At 43.0% G+C, this 18591-nt stretch overlaps 27 non-coding genes across 27 annotated transcripts; all 27 read left to right on the top strand.

The window, feature by feature from the left end:
• The first annotated feature begins 367 nt into the window (after positions 1 to 367).
• Positions 368 to 531, top strand: LOC133963953 (U1 spliceosomal RNA). The gene has a single exon (XR_009923431.1). It is a non-coding gene; the product is annotated as a U1 spliceosomal RNA (small nuclear RNA).
• Positions 532 to 1057: 526 nt separating this feature from the next.
• On the top strand, positions 1058 to 1221 carry LOC133963448 (U1 spliceosomal RNA). Its single transcript, XR_009922949.1, has one exon. It is a non-coding gene; the product is annotated as a U1 spliceosomal RNA (small nuclear RNA).
• Positions 1222 to 1747: 526 nt separating this feature from the next.
• Positions 1748 to 1911, top strand: LOC133963942 (U1 spliceosomal RNA). Its single transcript, XR_009923420.1, has one exon. It is a non-coding gene; the product is annotated as a U1 spliceosomal RNA (small nuclear RNA).
• A 525-nt stretch (positions 1912 to 2436) lies between these two features.
• LOC133962946 (U1 spliceosomal RNA) lies at positions 2437 to 2600 on the top strand. Its single transcript, XR_009922509.1, has one exon. It is a non-coding gene; the product is annotated as a U1 spliceosomal RNA (small nuclear RNA).
• A 526-nt stretch (positions 2601 to 3126) lies between these two features.
• Positions 3127 to 3290, top strand: LOC133963459 (U1 spliceosomal RNA). The gene has a single exon (XR_009922960.1). It is a non-coding gene; the product is annotated as a U1 spliceosomal RNA (small nuclear RNA).
• A 526-nt stretch (positions 3291 to 3816) lies between these two features.
• On the top strand, positions 3817 to 3980 carry LOC133963471 (U1 spliceosomal RNA). The gene has a single exon (XR_009922971.1). It is a non-coding gene; the product is annotated as a U1 spliceosomal RNA (small nuclear RNA).
• A 526-nt stretch (positions 3981 to 4506) lies between these two features.
• Positions 4507 to 4670, top strand: LOC133963314 (U1 spliceosomal RNA). Its single transcript, XR_009922819.1, has one exon. It is a non-coding gene; the product is annotated as a U1 spliceosomal RNA (small nuclear RNA).
• A 525-nt stretch (positions 4671 to 5195) lies between these two features.
• Positions 5196 to 5359, top strand: LOC133963724 (U1 spliceosomal RNA). The gene has a single exon (XR_009923210.1). It is a non-coding gene; the product is annotated as a U1 spliceosomal RNA (small nuclear RNA).
• Positions 5360 to 5885: 526 nt separating this feature from the next.
• LOC133963483 (U1 spliceosomal RNA) lies at positions 5886 to 6049 on the top strand. Its single transcript, XR_009922982.1, has one exon. It is a non-coding gene; the product is annotated as a U1 spliceosomal RNA (small nuclear RNA).
• A 527-nt stretch (positions 6050 to 6576) lies between these two features.
• Positions 6577 to 6740, top strand: LOC133964067 (U1 spliceosomal RNA). The gene has a single exon (XR_009923541.1). It is a non-coding gene; the product is annotated as a U1 spliceosomal RNA (small nuclear RNA).
• Positions 6741 to 7265: 525 nt separating this feature from the next.
• On the top strand, positions 7266 to 7429 carry LOC133963494 (U1 spliceosomal RNA). The gene has a single exon (XR_009922993.1). It is a non-coding gene; the product is annotated as a U1 spliceosomal RNA (small nuclear RNA).
• A 526-nt stretch (positions 7430 to 7955) lies between these two features.
• On the top strand, positions 7956 to 8119 carry LOC133962958 (U1 spliceosomal RNA). Its single transcript, XR_009922520.1, has one exon. It is a non-coding gene; the product is annotated as a U1 spliceosomal RNA (small nuclear RNA).
• A 527-nt stretch (positions 8120 to 8646) lies between these two features.
• LOC133964037 (U1 spliceosomal RNA) lies at positions 8647 to 8810 on the top strand. The gene has a single exon (XR_009923511.1). It is a non-coding gene; the product is annotated as a U1 spliceosomal RNA (small nuclear RNA).
• A 525-nt stretch (positions 8811 to 9335) lies between these two features.
• On the top strand, positions 9336 to 9499 carry LOC133963429 (U1 spliceosomal RNA). Its single transcript, XR_009922931.1, has one exon. It is a non-coding gene; the product is annotated as a U1 spliceosomal RNA (small nuclear RNA).
• Positions 9500 to 10025: 526 nt separating this feature from the next.
• On the top strand, positions 10026 to 10189 carry LOC133962970 (U1 spliceosomal RNA). The gene has a single exon (XR_009922532.1). It is a non-coding gene; the product is annotated as a U1 spliceosomal RNA (small nuclear RNA).
• A 526-nt stretch (positions 10190 to 10715) lies between these two features.
• LOC133962770 (U1 spliceosomal RNA) lies at positions 10716 to 10879 on the top strand. Its single transcript, XR_009922343.1, has one exon. It is a non-coding gene; the product is annotated as a U1 spliceosomal RNA (small nuclear RNA).
• A 526-nt stretch (positions 10880 to 11405) lies between these two features.
• On the top strand, positions 11406 to 11569 carry LOC133962982 (U1 spliceosomal RNA). Its single transcript, XR_009922542.1, has one exon. It is a non-coding gene; the product is annotated as a U1 spliceosomal RNA (small nuclear RNA).
• Positions 11570 to 12095: 526 nt separating this feature from the next.
• LOC133964022 (U1 spliceosomal RNA) lies at positions 12096 to 12259 on the top strand. Its single transcript, XR_009923497.1, has one exon. It is a non-coding gene; the product is annotated as a U1 spliceosomal RNA (small nuclear RNA).
• A 525-nt stretch (positions 12260 to 12784) lies between these two features.
• On the top strand, positions 12785 to 12948 carry LOC133963917 (U1 spliceosomal RNA). Its single transcript, XR_009923395.1, has one exon. It is a non-coding gene; the product is annotated as a U1 spliceosomal RNA (small nuclear RNA).
• A 526-nt stretch (positions 12949 to 13474) lies between these two features.
• Positions 13475 to 13638, top strand: LOC133963506 (U1 spliceosomal RNA). Its single transcript, XR_009923004.1, has one exon. It is a non-coding gene; the product is annotated as a U1 spliceosomal RNA (small nuclear RNA).
• Positions 13639 to 14163: 525 nt separating this feature from the next.
• LOC133963918 (U1 spliceosomal RNA) lies at positions 14164 to 14327 on the top strand. Its single transcript, XR_009923396.1, has one exon. It is a non-coding gene; the product is annotated as a U1 spliceosomal RNA (small nuclear RNA).
• Positions 14328 to 14853: 526 nt separating this feature from the next.
• Positions 14854 to 15017, top strand: LOC133963517 (U1 spliceosomal RNA). Its single transcript, XR_009923015.1, has one exon. It is a non-coding gene; the product is annotated as a U1 spliceosomal RNA (small nuclear RNA).
• Positions 15018 to 15543: 526 nt separating this feature from the next.
• LOC133962994 (U1 spliceosomal RNA) lies at positions 15544 to 15707 on the top strand. The gene has a single exon (XR_009922553.1). It is a non-coding gene; the product is annotated as a U1 spliceosomal RNA (small nuclear RNA).
• A 526-nt stretch (positions 15708 to 16233) lies between these two features.
• Positions 16234 to 16397, top strand: LOC133964023 (U1 spliceosomal RNA). Its single transcript, XR_009923498.1, has one exon. It is a non-coding gene; the product is annotated as a U1 spliceosomal RNA (small nuclear RNA).
• Positions 16398 to 16922: 525 nt separating this feature from the next.
• On the top strand, positions 16923 to 17086 carry LOC133963919 (U1 spliceosomal RNA). Its single transcript, XR_009923397.1, has one exon. It is a non-coding gene; the product is annotated as a U1 spliceosomal RNA (small nuclear RNA).
• A 526-nt stretch (positions 17087 to 17612) lies between these two features.
• On the top strand, positions 17613 to 17776 carry LOC133963528 (U1 spliceosomal RNA). Its single transcript, XR_009923026.1, has one exon. It is a non-coding gene; the product is annotated as a U1 spliceosomal RNA (small nuclear RNA).
• A 525-nt stretch (positions 17777 to 18301) lies between these two features.
• Positions 18302 to 18465, top strand: LOC133963920 (U1 spliceosomal RNA). The gene has a single exon (XR_009923398.1). It is a non-coding gene; the product is annotated as a U1 spliceosomal RNA (small nuclear RNA).
• The last annotated feature ends 126 nt before the right edge of the window (positions 18466 to 18591 follow it).

The following is an 18591-nucleotide window of genomic DNA, read 5'->3' on the forward strand; positions in this document are numbered from 1 at the left end:
TTGCTGTTTTGATAAGTAATGTTTGCTAGAAATTCTTGTACTGCCTGTATACTGATTATTCCGAATTTAGAGCAGTTTGTGTTGTCTTTTGTGGTGATTTATCAGAGACGGCCAGGGCTTACCTTGCTGCTTTTCATCTAGGTTTTCTCTGTTTTGCAGAGGAAATAAAAGGGCTGGAGACAAGGAAATTGGTAAACTAATTAGTTGTCATTTCATAGAAGTGTTTGCTTCACTCCAACAAGTCCTTCACCAAACGGGGATGATGTGATACTGAAGGCCTTTGGATTCTGTAAATATGCATGGCAGGCACCATGAGCCTAACAACTGGGTCTAAGATACAAGAGCCTGTCTCCAATGCATCCAACTCATACTTACCTGGCAGGGGAGATACCATGATCATGAAGGTGGTTCACCCAGGGCGAGGCTCAGCCATTGCACTTCGGTTGTGCTGACCTGTGCGAATTCCCCAAATGTGGGAATCTCGACTGCATAATTTGTGGTAATGGGGGACTGCGTCCGCGCTCTCCCCTGATCATTATGTTCAATTGCAATAAGAGTCCCACACTGGGCCTAGTTTATAGACTTTGATGTAGATATTTTGTGCTCCAGACACAATGCATCTATAATGCCACTAATTGTGGTAGAAATATAATTTTACAGCAAATAAACGGGTTCACTCCTGTTCCAAGTTTGCTGTTTTGATAAGTAATGTTTGCTAGAAATTCTTGTACTGCCTGTATACTGATTATTCCGAATTTAGAGCAGTTTGTGTTGTCTTTTGTGGTGATTTATCAGAGACGGCCAGGGCTTACCTTGCTGCTTTTCATCTAGGTTTTCTCTGTTTTGCAGAGGAAATAAAAGGGCTGGAGACAAGGAAATTGGTAAACTAATTAGATGTCATTTCATGGATGTGTTTGCTTCACTCCAACAAGTTCTTCACCAAAAGGGGATGATGTGATACTGAAGGCCTTTGGATTCTGTAAATATGCATGGCAGGCACCATGAGCCTAACAACTGGGTCTAAGATACAAGAGCCTGTCTCCAATGCATCCAACTCATACTTACCTGGCAGGGGAGATACCATGATCATGAAGGTGGTTCACCCAGGGCGAGGCTCAGCCATTGCACTTCGGTTGTGCTGACCTGTGCGAATTCCCCAAATGTGGGAATCTCGACTGCATAATTTGTGGTAGTGGGGGACTGCGTCCGCGCTCTCCCCTGATCATTATGTTCAATTGCAATAAGAGCCCCACACTGGGCCTATTTTATAGACTTTGATGTAGATATTTTGTGCTTCTGACACAACGCAATCTATAATGCCACTAATTGTGGTAGAAATATAATTTTAAAGCAAATAGACTGGTTCACTCCTTTTCCAAGTTTACGGTTTTGATAAGTAATGTTTGCTAGAAATTCTTGTACTGCCTGTATGCTGATTTTTCCGAATTTAGAGCAGTTTGTGTTGTCTTTTGTGGTGATTTATCAGAGACGGCCAGGGCTTACCTTGCTGCTTTTCATCTAGGTTTTCTCTGTTTTGCAGAGGAAATAAAAGGGCTGGAGACAAGGAAATTGATAAACTAATTAGATGTCATTTCATAGAAGTGTTTGCTTCACTCCAACAAGTCCTTCACCAAACGGGGATGATGTGATACTGAAGGCCTTTGGATCTGTGAATATGCATGGCAGGCACCGTGAGCCTAACAACTGGGTCTAAGATACAAGAGCCTGTCTCCAATGCATCCAACTCATACTTACCTGGCAGGGGAGATACCATGATCATGAAGGTGGTTCACCCAGGGCGAGGCTCAGCCATTGCACTTCGGTTGTGCTGACCCGTGCGAATTCCCCAAATGTGGGAATCTCGACTGCATAATTTGTGGTAGTGGGAGACTGCGTCCGCGCTCTCCCCTGATCATTATGTTCAATGCAATAAGAGCCCCACACTGCGCCTATTTTATAGACTTTGATGTAGATATTTTGTGCTTCTGACCCAATGCAATCTATAGTGCCACTAATTGTGGTAGAAATATAATTTTAATGCAAATAGACTGGTTCACTCCTGTTCCAAGTAAACTGTTTTGATAAGTAATGTTTGCTAGAAATTCTTGTACTGCCTGTATGCTGATTTTTCCGAATTTAGAGCAGTTTGTGTTGTCTTTTGTGGTGATTTATCAGAGACGGCCAGGGCTTACCTTGCTGCTTTTCATCTAGGTTTTCTCTGTTTTGCAGAGGAAATAAAAGGGCTGGAGACAAGGAAATCGATAAACTAATTAGATGTCATTTCATAGAAGTGTTTGCTTCACTCCAACAAGTCCTTCACCAAAAGGGGATGATGTGATACTGAAGGCCTTTGGATCTGTGAATATGCATGGCAGGCACCGTGAGCCTAACAACTGGGTCTAAGATACAAGAGCCTGTCTCCAATGCATCCAACTCATACTTACCTGGCAGGGGAGATACCATGATCATGAAGGTGGTTCACCCAGGGCGAGGCTCAGCCATTGCACTTCGGTTGTGCTGACCTGTGCGAATTCCCCAAATGTGGGAATCTCGACTGCATAATTTGTGGTAGTGGGGGACTGCGTCCGCGCTCTCCCCTTATCATTATGTTCAATTGCAATAAGAGCCCCACACTGGGCTTATTTTATAGACTTTGATGTAGATATTTTGTGCTCCAGACACAATGCATCTATAATGCCACTGATTGTGGTTCAAGTATAATTTTTACAGCAAATAAACGGGTTCACTCCTGTTCCAAGTTTGCTGTTTTGATAAGTAATGTTTGCTAGAAATTCTTGTACTGCCTGTATGCTGATTTTTCCGAATTTAGAGCAGTTTGTGTTGTCTTTTGTGGTGATTTATCAGAGACGGCCAGGGCTTACCTTGCTGCTTTTAATCTAGGTTTTCTCTGTTTTGCAGAGGAAATAAAAGGGCTGGAGACAAGGAAATTGATAAACTAATTAGATGTCATTTCATAGAAGTGTTTGCTTCACTCCAACAAGTCCTTCACCAAACGGGGATGATGTGATACTGAAGGCCTTTGGATCTGTGAATATGCATGGCAGGCACCGTGAGCCTAACAACTGGGTCTAAGATACAAGAGCCTGTCTCCAATGCATCCAACTCATACTTACCTGGCAGGGGAGATACCATGATCATGAAGGTGGTTCACCCAGGGCGAGGCTCAGCCATTGCACTTCGGTTGTGCTGACCTGTGCGAATTCCCCAAATGTGGGAATCTCGACTGCATAATTTGTGGTAGTGGGGGACTGCGTCCGCGCTCTCCCCTGATCATTATGTTCAATTGCAATAAGAGCCCCACACTGGGCCTAATTTATCGACTTTGATGTAGATATTTTGTGCTTCTGTCACAATGCAATTTTTAATGCCACTAATTGTTGTAGAAATATAATTTTAAAGCAAATAGACTGGTTCACTCCTGTTCCAAGTTTACTGTTTTAATAAGTAATGTTTGCTAGAAATTCTTGTACTGCCTGTATGCTGATTTTTCCGAATTTAGAGCAGTTTGTGTTGTCTTTTGTGGTGATTCATCAGAGACGGCCAGGGCTTACCTTGTTGCTTTTCATCTAGGTTTTCTCTGTTTTGCAGAGGAAATAAAAGGGCTGGAGACAAGGAAATTGATAAATTAATTAGATGTCATTTCATAGAAGTGTTTGCTTCACTCCAACAAGTCCTTCACCAAACAGGGATGATGTGATACTGAAGGCCTTTGGATCTGTGAATATGCATGGCAGGCACCGTGAGCCTAACAACTGGGTCTAAGATACAAGAGCCTGTCTCCAATGCATCCAACTCATACTTACCTGGCAGGGGAGATACCATGATCATGAAGGTGGTTCACCCAGGGCGAGGCTCAGCCATTGCACTTCGGTTGTGCTGACCTGTGCGAATTCCCCAAATGTGGGAATCTCGACTGCATAATTTGTGGTAGTGGGGGACTGCGTCCGCGCTCTCCCCTGATCATTATGTTCAATTGCAATAAGAGCCCCACACTGGGCCTAATTTATCGACTTTGATGTAGATATTTTGTGCTTCTGTCACAATGCAATTTTTAATGCCACTAATTGTTGTAGAAATATAATTTTAAAGCAAATAGACTGGTTCACTCCTGTTCCAAGTTTACTGTTTTAATAAGTAATGTTTGCTAGAAATTCTTGTACTGCCTGTATGCTGATTTTTCCGAATTTAGAGCAGTTTGTGTTGTCTTTTGTGGTGATTCATCAGAGACGGCCAGGGCTTACCTTGTTGCTTTTCATCTAGGTTTTCTCTGTTTTGCAGAGGAAATAAAAGGGCTGGAGACAAGGAAATTGATAAACTAATTAGATGTCATTTCATAGAAGTGTTTGCTTCACTCCAACAAGTCCTTCACCAAACGGGGATGATGTGATACTGAAGGCCTTTGGATCTGTGAATATGCATGGCAGGCACCGTGAGCCTAACAACTGGGTCTAAGATACAAGAGCCTGTCTCCAATGCATCCAACTCATACTTACCTGGCAGGGGAGATACCATGATCATGAAGGTGGTTCACCCAGGGCGAGGCTCAGCCATTGCACTTCGGTTGTGCTGACCCGTGCGAATTCCCCAAATGTGGGAATCTCGACTGCATAATTTGTGGTAGTGGGGGACTGCGTCCGCGCTCTCCCCTGATCATTATGTTCAATGCAATAAGAGCCCCACACTGCGCCTATTTTATAGACTTTGATGTAGATATTTTGTGCTTCTGACCCAATGCAATCTATAGTGCCACTAATTGTGGTAGAAATATAATTTTAATGCAAATAGACTGGTTCACTCCTGTTCCAAGTAAACTGTTTTGATAAGTAATGTTTGCTAGAAATTCTTGTACTGCCTGTATGCTGATTTTTCCGAATTTAGAGCAGTTTGTGTTGTCTTTTGTGGTGATTTATCAGAGACGGCCAGGGCTTACCTTGCTGCTTTTCATCTAGGTTTTCTCTGTTTTGCAGAGGAAATAAAAGGGCTGGAGACAAGGAAATCGATAAACTAATTAGATGTCATTTCATAGAAGTGTTTGCTTCACTCCAACAAGTCCTTCACCAAAAGGGGATGATGTGATACTGAAGGCCTTTGGATCTGTGAATATGCATAGCAGGCACCGTGAGCCTAACAACTGGGTCTAAGATACAAGAGCCTGTCTCCAATGCATCCAACTCATACTTACCTGGCAGGGGAGATACCATGATCATGAAGGTGGTTCACCCAGGGCGAGGCTCAGCCATTGCACTTCGGTTGTGCTGACCCGTGCGAATTCCCCAAATGTGGGAATCTCGACTGCATAATTTGTGGTAGTGGGGGACTGCGTACGCGCTCTCCCCTGATCATTATGTTCAATTGCAATAAGAGCCCCACACTGGGCCTATTTTATAGACTTTGATGTAGATATTTTGTGCTTCTGACACAACGCAATCTATAATGCCACTAATTGTGGTAGAAATATAATTTTAAAGCAAATAGACTGGTTCACTCCTTTTCCAAGTTTACGGTTTTGATAAGTAATGTTTGCTAGAAATTCTTGTACTGCCTGTATGCTGATTTTTCCGAATTTAGAGCAGTTTGTGTTGTCTTTTGTGGTGATTTATCAGAGACGGCCAGGGCTTACCTTGCTGCTTTTCATCTATGTTTTCTCTGTTTTGCAGAGGAAATAAAAGGGCTGGAGACAAGGAAATTGATAAACTAATTAGATGTCATTTCATAGAAGTGTTTGCTTCACTCCAACAAGTCCTTCACCAAACGGGGATGATGTGATACTGAAGGCCTTTGGATCTGTGAATATGCATGGCAGGCACCGTGAGCCTAACAACTGGGTCTAAGATACAAGAGCCTGTCTCCAATGCATCCAACTCATACTTACCTGGCAGGGGAGATACCATGATCATGAAGGTGGTTCACCCAGGGCGAGGCTCAGCCATTGCACTTCGGTTGTGCTGACCTGTGCGAATTCCCCAAATGTGGGAATCTCGACTGCATAATTTGTGGTAGTGGGGGACTGCGTCCGCGCTCTCCCCTGATCATTATGTTCAATTGCAATAAGAGCCCCACACTGGGCTTATTTTATAGACTTTGATGTAGATATTTTGTGCTCCAGACACAATGCATCTATAATGCCTACTGATTGTGGTTCAAGTATAATTTTTACAGCGAATAAACGGGTTCACTCCTGTTCCAAGTTTGCTGTTTTGATAAGTAATGTTTGCTAGAAATTATTGTACTGCCTGTATGCTGATTTTTCCGAATTTAGAGCAGTTTGTGTTGTCTTTTGTGGTGATTTATCAGAGACGGCCAGGGCTTACCTTGCTGCTTTTCATCTAGGTTTTCTCTGTTTTGCAGAGGAAATAAAAGGGCTGGAGACAAGGAAATCGATAAACTAATTAGATGTCATTTCATAGAAGTGTTTGCTTCACTCCAACAAGTCCTTCACCAAAAGGGGATGATGTGATACTGAAGGCCTTTGGATCTGTGAATATGCATGGCAGGCACCGTGAGCCTAACAACTGGGTCTAAGATACAAGAGCCTGTCTCCAATGCATCCAACTCATACTTACCTGACAGGGGAGATACCATGATCATGAAGGTGGTTCACCCAGGGCGAGGCTCAGCCATTGCACTTCGGTTGTGCTGACCTGTGCGAATTCCCCAAATGTGGGAATCTCGACTGCATAATTTGTGGTAGTGGGGGACTGCATCCGCGCTCTCCCCTGATCATTATGTTCAATTGCAATAAGAGTCCCACACTGGGCCTAGTTTATAGACTTTGATGTAGATATTTTGTGCTCCAGACACAATGCATCTATAATGCCACTAATTGTGGTAGAAATATAATTTTAAAGCAAATAGACTGGTTCACTCCTTTTCCAAGTTTACGGTTTTGATAAGTAATGTTTGCTAGAAATTCTTGTACTGCCTGTATGCTGATTTTTCCGAATTTAGAGCAGTTTGTGTTGTCTTTTGTGGTGATTTATCAGAGACGGCCAGGGCTTACCTTGCTGCTTTTCATCTATGTTTTCTCTGTTTTGCAGAGGAAATAAAAGGGCTGGAGACAAGGAAATTGATAAACTAATTAGATGTCATTTCATAGAAGTGTTTGCTTCACTCCAACAAGTCCTTCACCAAACGGGGATGATGTGATACTGAAGGCCTTTGGATCTGTGAATATGCATGGCAGGCACCGTGAGCCTAACAACTGGGTCTAAGATACAAGAGCCTGTCTCCAATGCATCCAACTCATACTTACCTGGCAGGGGAGATACCATGATCATGAAGGTGGTTCACCCAGGGCGAGGCTCAGCCATTGCACTTCGGTTGTGCTGACCTGTGCGAATTCCCCAAATGTGGGAATCTCGACTGCATAATTTGTGGTAGTGGGGGACTGCGTCCGCGCTCTCCCCTGATCATTATGTTCAATTACAATAAGAGCCCCACACTGGGCCTATTTTATATACTTTGATGTAGATATTTTGTGCTTCTGACACAACGCAATCTATAATGCCACTAATTGTGGTAGAAATATAATTTTAAAGCAAATAGACTGGTTCACTCCTTTTCCAAGTTTGCTGTTTTGATAAGTAATGTTTGCTAGAAATTCTTGTACTGCCTGTATGCTGATTTTTCCGAATTTAGAGCAGTTTGTGTTGTCTTTTGTGGTGATTTATCAGAGACGGCCAGGGCTTACCTTGCTGCTTTTCATCTAGGTTTTCTCTGTTTTGCAGAGGAAATAAAAGGGCTGGAGACAAGGAAATTGATAAACTAATTAGATGTCATTTCATAGAAGTGTTTGCTTCACTCCAACAAGTCCTTCACCAAACGGGGATGATGTGATACTGAAGGCCTTTGGGTCTGTGAATATGCATGGCAGGCACCGTGAGCCTAACAACTGGGTCTAAGATACAAGAGCCTGTCTCCAATGCATCCAACTCATACTTACCTGGCAGGGGAGATACCATGATCATGAAGGTGGTTCACCCAGGGCGAGGCTCAGCCATTGCACTTCGGTTGTGCTGACCTGTGCGAATTCCCCAAATGTGGGAATCTCGACTGCATAATTTGTGGTAGTGGGGGACTGCGTCCGCGCTCTCCCCTTATCATTATGTTCAATTGCAATAAGAGCCCCACACTGGGCTTATTTTATAGACTTTGATGTAAATATTATGTGCTCCAGACACAATGCATCTATAATGCCACTGATTGTGGTTCAAGTTTAATTTTTACAGCAAATAAACGGGTTCACTCCTGTTCCAAGTTTGCTGTTTTGATAAGTAATGTTTGCTAGAAATTCTTGTACTGCCTGTATGCTGATTTTTCCGAATTTAGAGCAGTTTGTGTTGTCTTTTGTGGTGATTTATCAGAGACGGCCAGGGCTTACCTTGCTGCTTTTCATCTAGGTTTTCTCTGTTTTGCAGAGGAAATAAAAGGGCTGGAGACAAGGAAATCGATAAACTAATTAGATGTCATTTCATAGAAGTGTTTGCTTCACTCCAACAAGTCCTTCACCAAAAGGGGATGATGTGATACTGAAGGCCTTTGGATTCTGTGAATATGCATGGCAGGCACCGTGAGCCTAACAACTGGGTCTAAGATACAAGAGCCTGTCTCCAATGCATCCAGCTCATACATACCTGACAGGGGAGATACCATGATCATGAAGGTGGTTCACCCAGGGCGAGGCTCAGCCATTGCACTTCGGTTGTGCTGACCTGTGCGAATTCCCCAAATGTGGGAATCTCGACTGCATAATTTGTGGTAGTGGGGGACTGCGTCCGCGCTATCCCCTGATCATTATGTTCAATTGCAATAAGAGTCCCACACTGGGCCTATTTTATAGACTTTGATGTAGATATTTTGTGCTCCAGACACAATGCATCTATAATGCCACTAATTGTGGTAGAAATATAATTTTACAGCAAATAAACGGGTTCACTCCTGTTCCAAGTTTGCTCTTTTGATAAGTAATGTTTGCTAGAAATTCTTGTACTGCCTGTATGCTGATTATTCCGAATTTAGAGCAGTTAGTGTTGTCTTTTGTGGTGATTTATCAGAGACGGCCAGGGCTTACCTTGCTGCTTTTCATCTAGGTTTTCTCTGTTTTGCAGAGGAAATAAAAGGGCTTGAGACAAGGAAATTGATAAACTAATTAGATGTAATTTCATAGAAGTGTTTGCTTCACTCCAACAAGTCATTCACCAAAAGGGGATGATGTGATACTGAAGGCCTTTGGATCTGTGAATATGCATGGCAGTCACCGTGAGCCTAACAACTGGGTCTAAGATACAAGAGCCTGTCTCCAATGCATCCAACTCATACTTACCTGGCAGGGGAGATACCATGATCATGAAGGTGGTTCACCCAGGGCGAGGCTCAGCCATTGCACTTCGGTTGTGCTGACCCGTGCGAATTCCCCAAATGTGGGAATCTCGACTGCATAATTTGTGGTAGTGGGGGACTGCGTCCGCGCTCTCCCCTGATCATTATGTTCAATTGCAATAAGAGCCCCACACTGGGCCTATTTTATATACTTTGATGTAGATATTTTGTGCTTCTGACACAACGCAATCTATAATGCCACTAATTGTGGTAGAAATATAATTTTAAAGCAAATAGACTGGTTCACTCCTTTTCCAAGTTTACGGTTTTGATAAGTAATGTTTGCTAGAAATTCTTGTACTGCCTGTATGCTGATTTTTCCGAATTTAGAGCAGTTTGTGTTGTCTTTTTTGGTGATTTATCAGAGACGGCCAGGGCTTACCTTGTTGCTTTTCATCTAGGTTTTCTCTGTTTTGCAGAGGAAATAAAAGGGCTGGAGACAAGGAAATTCATAAACTAATAAGATGTCATTTCATAGAAGTGTTTGCTTCACTCCAACAAGTCCTTCACCAAACGGGGATGATGTGATACTGAAGGCCTTTGGATCTGTGAATATGCATGGCAGGCACCGTGAGCCTAACAACTGGGTCTAAGATACAAGAGCCTGTCTCCAATGCATCCAACTCATACTTACCTGGCAGGGGAGATACCATGATCATGAAGGTGGTTCACCCAGGGCGAGGCTCAGCCATTGCACTTCGGTTGTGCTGACCTGTGCGAATTCCCCAAATGTGGGAATCTCGACTGCATAATTTGTGGTAGTGGGGGACTGCGTCCGCGCTCTCCCCTTATCATTATGTTCAATTGCAATAAGAGCCCCACACTGGGCTTATTTTATAGACTTTGATGTAAATATTTTGTGCTCCAGACACAATGCATCTATAATGCCACTGATTGTGGTTCAAGTATAATTTTACAGCAAATAAACGGGTTGACTCCTGTTCCAAGTTTGCTGTTTTGATAAGTAATGTTTGCTAGAAATTATTGTACTGCCTGTATGCTGATTTTTCCGAATTTAGAGCAGTTTGTGTTGTCTTTTGTGGTGATTTATCAGAGACGGCCAGGGCTTACCTTGCTGCTTTTCATCTAGGTTTTCTCTGTTTTGCAGAGGAAATAAAAGGGCTGGAGACAAGGAAATTGGTAAACTAATTAGATGTCATTTCATGGATGTGTTTGCTTCACTCCAACAAGTTCTTCACCAAAAGGGGATGATGTGATACTGAAGGCCTTTGGATTCTGTAAATATGCATGGCAGGCACCATGAGCCTAACAACTGGGTCTAAGATACAAGAGCCTGTCTCCAATGCATCCAACTCATACTTACCTGGCAGGGGAGATACCATGATCATGAAGGTGGTTCACCCGGGGCGAGGCTCAGCCATTGCACTTCGGTTGTGCTGACCCGTGCGAATTCCCCAAATGTGGGAATCTCGACTGCATAATTTGTGGTAGTGGGGGACTGCGTCCGCGCTCTCCCCTGATCATTATGTTCAATTGCAATAAGAGCCCCACACTGGGCCTATTTTATATACTTTGATGTAGATATTTTGTGCTTCTGACACAACGCAATCTATAATGCCACTAATTGTGGTAGAAATATAATTTTAATGCAAATAGACTGGTTCACTCCTGTTCCAAGTAAACTGTTTTGATAAGTAATGTTTGCTAGAAATTCTTGTACTGCCTGTATGCTGATTTTTCCGAATTTAGAGCAGTTTGTGTTGTCTTTTGTGGTGATTTATCAGAGACGGCCAGGGCTTACCTTGTTGCTTTTCATCTAGGTTTTCTCTGTTTTGCAGAGGAAATAAAAGGGCTGGAGACAAGGAAATTCATAAACTAATTAGATGTCATTTCATAGAAGTGTTTGCTTCACTCCAACAAGTCCTTCACCAAACGGGGATGATGTGATACTGAAGGCCTTTGGATCTGTGAATTTGCATGGCAGGCACCGTGAGCCTAACTACTGGGTCTAAGATACAAGAGCCTGTCTCCAATGCATCCAACTCATACTTACCTGGCAGGGGAGATACCATGATCATGAAGGTGGTTCACCCAGGGCGAGGCTCAGCCATTGCACTTCGGTTGTGCTGACCTGTGCGAATTCCCCAAATGTGGGAATCTCGACTGCATAATTTGTGGTAGTGGGGGACTGCGTCCGCGCTCTCCCCTTATCATTATGTTCAATTGCAATAAGAGCCCCACACTGGGCTTATTTTATAGACTTTGATGTAAATATTTTGTGCTCCAGACGCAATGCATCTATAATGTCACTGATTGTGGTTCAAGTATAATTTTACAGCAAATAAACGGGTTCACTCCTGTTCCAAGTTTGCTGTTTTGATAAGTAATATTTGCTAGAAATTATTGTACTGCCTGTATGCTGATTTTTCCGAATTTAGAGCAGTTTGTGTTGTCTTTTGTGGTGATTTATCAGAGACGGCCAGGGCTTACCTTGCTGCTTTTCATCTAGGTTTTCTCTGTTTTGCAGAGGAAATAAAAGGGCTGGAGACAAGGAAATTGGTAAACTAATTAGATGTCATTTCATGGATGTGTTTGCTTCACTCCAACAAGTTCTTCACCAAAAGGGGATGATGTGATACTGAAGGCCTTTGGATTCTGTAAATATGCATGGCAGGCACCGTGAGCCTAACAACTGGGTCTAAGATACAAGAGCCTGTCTCCAATGCATCCAATTCATACTTACCTGCCAGGGGAGATACCATGATCATGAAGGTGGTTCACCCAGGGCGAGGCTCAGCCATTGCACTTCGGTTGTGCTGACCTGTGCGAATTCCCCAAATGTGGGAGTCTCGACTGCATAATTTGTGGTAGTGGGGGACTGCGTCCGCGCTCTCCCCTGATCATTATGTTCAATTGCAATAAGAGTCTCACACTGGGCCTATTTTATAGACTTTGATGTAGATATTTTGTGCTCCAGACACAATGCATCTATAATGCCACTAATTGTGGTAGAAATATAATTTTACAGCAAATAAACGGGTTCACTCCTGTTCCAAGTTTGCTGTTTTGATAAGTAATGTTTGCTAGAAATTCTTGTACTGCCTGTATGCTGATTATTCCGAATTTAGAGCAGTTTGTGTTGTCTTTTGTGGTGATTTATCAGAGACGGCCAGGGCTTACCTTGCTGCTTTTCATCTAGGTTTTCTCTGTTTTGCAGAGGAAATAAAAGGGCTTGAGACAAGGAAATTGATAAACTAATTAGATGTCATTTCAAAGAAGTGTTTGCTTCACTCCAACAAGTCCTTCACCAAAAGGGGATGATGTGATACTGAAGGCCTTTGGATCTGTGAATATGCATGGCAGGCACTGTGAGCCTAACAACTGGGTCTAAGATACAAGAGCCTGTCTCCAATGCATCCAACTCATACTTACCTGGCAGGGGAGATACCATGATCATGAAGGTGGTTCACCCAGGGCGAGGCTCAGCCATTGCACTTCGGTTGTGCTAACCTGTGCGAATCCCCCAAATGTGGGAATCTCGACTGCATAATTTGTGGTAGTGGGGGACTGCGTCCGCGCTCTCCCCTTATCATTATGTTCAATTGCAATAAGAGCCCCTCACTGGGCTTATTTTATAGACTTTGATGTAAATATTTTGTGCTCCAGACACAATGCATCTATAAAGCCACTGATTGTGGTTCAAGTATAATTTTTACAGCAAATAAACGGGTTCACTCCTGTTCCAAGTTTGCTGTTTTGATAAGTAATGTTTGCTAGAAATTATTGTACTGCCTGTATGCTGATTTTTCCGAATTTAGAGCAGTTTGTGTTGTCTTTTGTGGTGATTTATCAGAGACGGCCAGGGCTTACCTTGCTGCTTTTCATCTAGGTTTTCTCTGTTTTGCAGAGGAAATAAAAGGGCTGGAGACAAGGAAATCGATAAACTAATTAGATGTCATTTCATAGAAGTGTTTGCTTCACTCCAACAAGTCCTTCACCAAAAGGGGATGATGTGATACTGAAGGCCTTTGGATCTGTGAATATGCATGGCAGGCACCGTGAGCCTAACAACTGGGTCTAAGATACAAGAGCCTGTCTCCAATGCATCCAACTCATACTTACCTGGCAGGGGAGATACCATGATCATGAAGGTGGTTCACCCAGGGCGAGGCTCAGCCATTGCACTTCGGTTGTGCTGACCTGTGCGAATTCCCCAAATGTGGGAATCTCGACTGCATAATTTGTGGTAGTGGGGGACTGCGTCCGCGCTCTCCCCTGATCATTATGTTCAATTGCAATAAGAGTCCCACACTGGGCCTATTTTATAGACTTTGATGTAGATATTTTGTGCTCCAGACACAATGCATCTATAATGCCACTAATTGTGGTAGAAATATAATTTTATAGCAAATAAACGGGTTCACTCCTGTTCCAAGTTTGCTGTTTTGATAAGTAATGTTTGCTAGAAATTCTTGTACTGCCTGTATGCTGATTATTCCGAATTTAGAGCAGTTTGTGTTGTCTTTTGTGGTGATTTATCAGAGACGGCCAGGGCTTACCTTGCTGCTTTTCATCTAGGTTTTCTCTGTTTTGCAGAGGAAATAAAAGGGCTTGAGACAAGGAAATTGATAAACTAATTAGATGTCATTTCAAAGAAGTGTTTGCTTCACTCCAACAAGTCCTTCACCAAAAGGGGATGATGTGATACTGAAGGCCTTTGGATCTGTGAATATGCATGGCAGGCACTGTGAGCCTAACAACTGGGTCTAAGATACAAGAGCCTGTCTCCAATGCATCCAACTCATACTTACCTGGCAGGGGAGATACCATGATCATGAAGGTGGTTCACCCAGGGCGAGGCTCAGCCATTGCACTTCGGTTGTGCTAACCTGTGCGAATCCCCCAAATGTGGGAATCTCGACTGCATAATTTGTGGTAGTGGGGGACTGCGTCCGCGCTCTCCCCTTATCATTATGTTCAATTGCAATAAGAGCCCCTCACTGGGCTTATTTTATAGACTTTGATGTAAATATTTTGTGCTCCAGACACAATGCATCTATAAAGCCACTGATTGTGGTTCAAGTATAATTTTTACAGCAAATAAACGGGTTCACTCCTGTTCCAAGTTTGCTGTTTTGATAAGTAATGTTTGCTAGAAATTATTGTACTGCCTGTATGCTGATTTTTCCGAATTTAGAGCAGTTTGTGTTGTCTTTTGTGGTGATTTATCAGAGACGGCCAGGGCTTACCTTGCTGCTTTTCATCTAGGTTTTCTCTGTTTTGCAGAGGAAATAAAAGGGCTGGAGACAAGGAAATCGATAAACTAATTAGATGTCATTTCATAGAAGTGTTTGCTTCACTCCAACAAGTCCTTCACCAAAAGGGGATGATGTGATACTGAAGGCCTTTGGATCTGTGAATATGCATGGCAGGCACCGTGAGCCTAACAACTGGGTCTAAGATACAAGAGCCTGTCTCCAATGCATCCAACTCATACTTACCTGGCAGGGGAGATACCATGATCATGAAGGTGGTTCACCCAGGGCGAGGCTCAGCCATTGCACTTCGGTTGTGCTGACCTGTGCGAATTCCCCAAATGTGGGAATCTCGACTGCATAATTTGTGGTAGTGGGGGACTGCGTCCGCGCTCTCCCCTGATCATTATGTTCAATTGCAATAAGAGCCCCACACTGGGCCTATTTTATATACTTTGATGTAGATATTTTGTGCTTCTGACACAACGCAATCTATAATGCCACTAATTGTGGTAGAAATATAATTTTAATGCAAATAGACTGGTTCACTCCTGTTCCAAGTAAACTGTTTTGATAAGTAATGTTTGCTAGAAATTCTTGTACTGCCTGTATGCTGATTTTTCCGAATTTAGAGCAGTTTGTGTTGTCTTTTGTGGTGATTTATCAGAGACGGCCAGGGCTTACCTTGTTGCTTTTCATCTAGGTTTTCTCTGTTTTGCAGAGGAAATAAAAGGGCTGGAGACAAGGAAATTCATAAACTAATTAGATGTCATTTCATAGAAGTGTTTGCTTCACTCCAACAAGTCCTTCACCAAACGGGGATGATGTGATACTGAAGGCCTTTGGATCTGTGAATTTGCATGGCAGGCACCGTGAGCCTAACTACTGGGTCTAAGATACAAGAGCCTGTCTCCAATGCATCCAACTCATACTTACCTGGCAGGGGAGATACCATGATCATGAAGGTGGTTCACCCAGGGCGAGGCTCAGCCATTGCACTTCGGTTGTGCTGACCTGTGCGAATTCCCCAAATGTGGGAATCTCGACTGCATAATTTGTGGTAGTGGGGGACTGCGTCCGCGCTCTCCCCTTATCATTATGTTCAATTGCAATAAGAGCCCCACACTGGGCTTATTTTATAGACTTTGATGTAAATATTTTGTGCTCCAGACGCAATGCATCTATAATGTCACTGATTGTGGTTCAAGTATAATTTTACAGCAAATAAACGGGTTCACTCCTGTTCCAAGTTTGCTGTTTTGATAAGTAATATTTGCTAGAAATTATTGTACTGCCTGTATGCTGATTTTTCCGAATTTAGAGCAGTTTGTGTTGTCTTTTGTGGTGATTTATCAGAGACGGCCAGGGCTTACCTTGCTGCTTTTCATCTAGGTTTTCTCTGTTTTGCAGAGGAAATAAAAGGGCTGGAGACAAGGAAATTGGTAAACTAATTAGATGTCATTTCATGGATGTGTTTGCTTCACTCCAACAAGTTCTTCACCAAAAGGGGATGATGTGATACTGAAGGCCTTTGGATTCTGTAAATATGCATGGCAGGCACCGTGAGCCTAACAACTGGGTCTAAGATACAAGAGCCTGTCTCCAATGCATCCAATTCATACTTACCTGCCAGGGGAGATACCATGATCATGAAGGTGGTTCACCCAGGGCGAGGCTCAGCCATTGCACTTCGGTTGTGCTGACCTGTGCGAATTCCCCAAATGTGGGAGTCTCGACTGCATAATTTGTGGTAGTGGGGGACTGCGTCCGCGCTCTCCCCTGATCATTATGTTCAATTGCAATAAGAGTCTCACACTGGGCCTATTTTATAGACTTTGATGTAGATATTTTGTGCTCCAGACACAATGCATCTATAATGCCACTAATTGTGGTAGAAATATAATTTTACAGCAAATAAACGGGTTCACTCCTGTTCCAAGTTTGCTGTTTTGATAAGTAATGTTTGCTAGAAATTCTTGTACTGCCTGTATGCTGATTATTCCGAATTTAGAGCAGTTTGTGTTGTCTTTTGTGGTGATTTATCAGAGACGGCCAGGGCTTACCTTGCTGCTTTTCATCTAGGTTTTCTCTGTTTTGCAGAGGAAATAAAAGGGCTTGAGACAAGGAAATTGATAAACTAATTAGATGTCATTTCAAAGAAGTGTTTGCTTCACTCCAACAAGTCCTTCACCAAAAGGGGATGATGTGATACTGAAGGCCTTTGGATCTGTGAATATGCATGGCAGGCACTGTGAGCCTAACAACTGGGTCTAAGATACAAGAGCCTGTCTCCAATGCATCCAACTCATACTTACCTGGCAGGGGAGATACCATGATCATGAAGGTGGTTCACCCAGGGCGAGGCTCAGCCATTGCACTTCGGTTGTGCTAACCTGTGCGAATCCCCCAAATGTGGGAATCTCGACTGCATAATTTGTGGTAGTGGGGGACTGCGTCCGCGCTCTCCCCTTATCATTATGTTCAATTGCAATAAGAGCCCCTCACTGGGCTTATTTTATAGACTTTGATGTAAATATTTTGTGCTCCAGACACAATGCATCTATAAAGCCACTGATTGTGGTTCAAGTATAATTTTTACAGCAAATAAACGGGTTCACTCCTGTTCCAAGTTTGCTGTTTTGATAAGTAATGTTTGCTAGAAATTATTGTACTGCCTGTATGCTGATTTTTCCGAATTTAGAGCAGTTTGTGTTGTCTTTTGTGGTGATTTATCAGAGACGGCCAGGGCTTACCTTGCTGCTTTTCATCTAGGTTTTCTCTGTTTTGCAGAGGAAATAAAAGGGCTGGAGACAAGGAAATCGATAAACTAATTAGATGTCATTTCATAGAAGTGTTTGCTTCACTCCAACAAGTCCTTCACCAAAAGGGGATGATGTGATACTGAAGGCCTTTGGATCTGTGAATATGCATGGCAGGCACCGTGAGCCTAACAACTGGGTCTAAGATACAAGAGCCTGTCTCCAATGCATCCAACTCATACTTACCTGGCAGGGGAGATACCATGATCATGAAGGTGGTTCACCCAGGGCGAGGCTCAGCCATTGCACTTCGGTTGTGCTGACCTGTGCGAATTCCCCAAATGTGGGAATCTCGACTGCATAATTTGTGGTAGTGGGGGACTGCGTCCGCGCTCTCCCCTGATCATTATGTTCAATTGCAATAAGAGTCCCACACTGGGCCTATTTTATAGACTTTGATGTAGATATTTTGTGCTCCAGACACAATGCATCTATAATGCCACTAATTGTGGTAGAAATATAATTTTATAGCAAATAAACGGGTTCACTCCTGTTCCAAGTTTGCTGTTTTGATAAGTAATGTTTGCTAGAAATTCTTGTACTGCCTGTATGCTGATTATTCCGAATTTAGAGCAGTTTGTGTTGTCTTTTGTGGTGATTTATCAGAGACGGCCAGGGCTTACCTTGCTGCTTTTCATCTAGGTTTTCTCTGTTTTGCAGAGGAAATAAAAGGGCTTGAGACAAGGAAATTGATAAACTAATTAGATGTCATTTCAAAGAAGTGTTTGCTTCACTCCAACAAGTCCTTCACCAAAAGGGGATGATGTGATACTGAAGGCCTTTGGATCTGTGAATATGCATGGCAGGCACTGTGAGCCTAACAACTGGGTCTAAGATACAAGAGCCTGTCTCCAATGCATCCAACTCATACTTACCTGGCAGGGGAGATACCATGATCATGAAGGTGGTTCACCCAGGGCGAGGCTCAGCCATTGCACTTCGGTTGTGCTAACCTGTGCGAATCCCCCAAATGTGGGAATCTCGACTGCATAATTTGTGGTAGTGGGGGACTGCGTCCGCGCTCTCCCCTTATCATTATGTTCAATTGCAATAAGAGCCCCTCACTGGGCTTATTTTATAGACTTTGATGTAAATATTTTGTGCTCCAGACACAATGCATCTATAAAGCCACTGATTGTGGTTCAAGTATAATTTTT

This window comes from Platichthys flesus, chromosome 10, assembly GCF_949316205.1.
Source record: "Platichthys flesus chromosome 10, fPlaFle2.1, whole genome shotgun sequence".
Lineage (NCBI taxonomy): Eukaryota > Metazoa > Chordata > Actinopteri > Pleuronectiformes > Pleuronectidae > Platichthys > Platichthys flesus.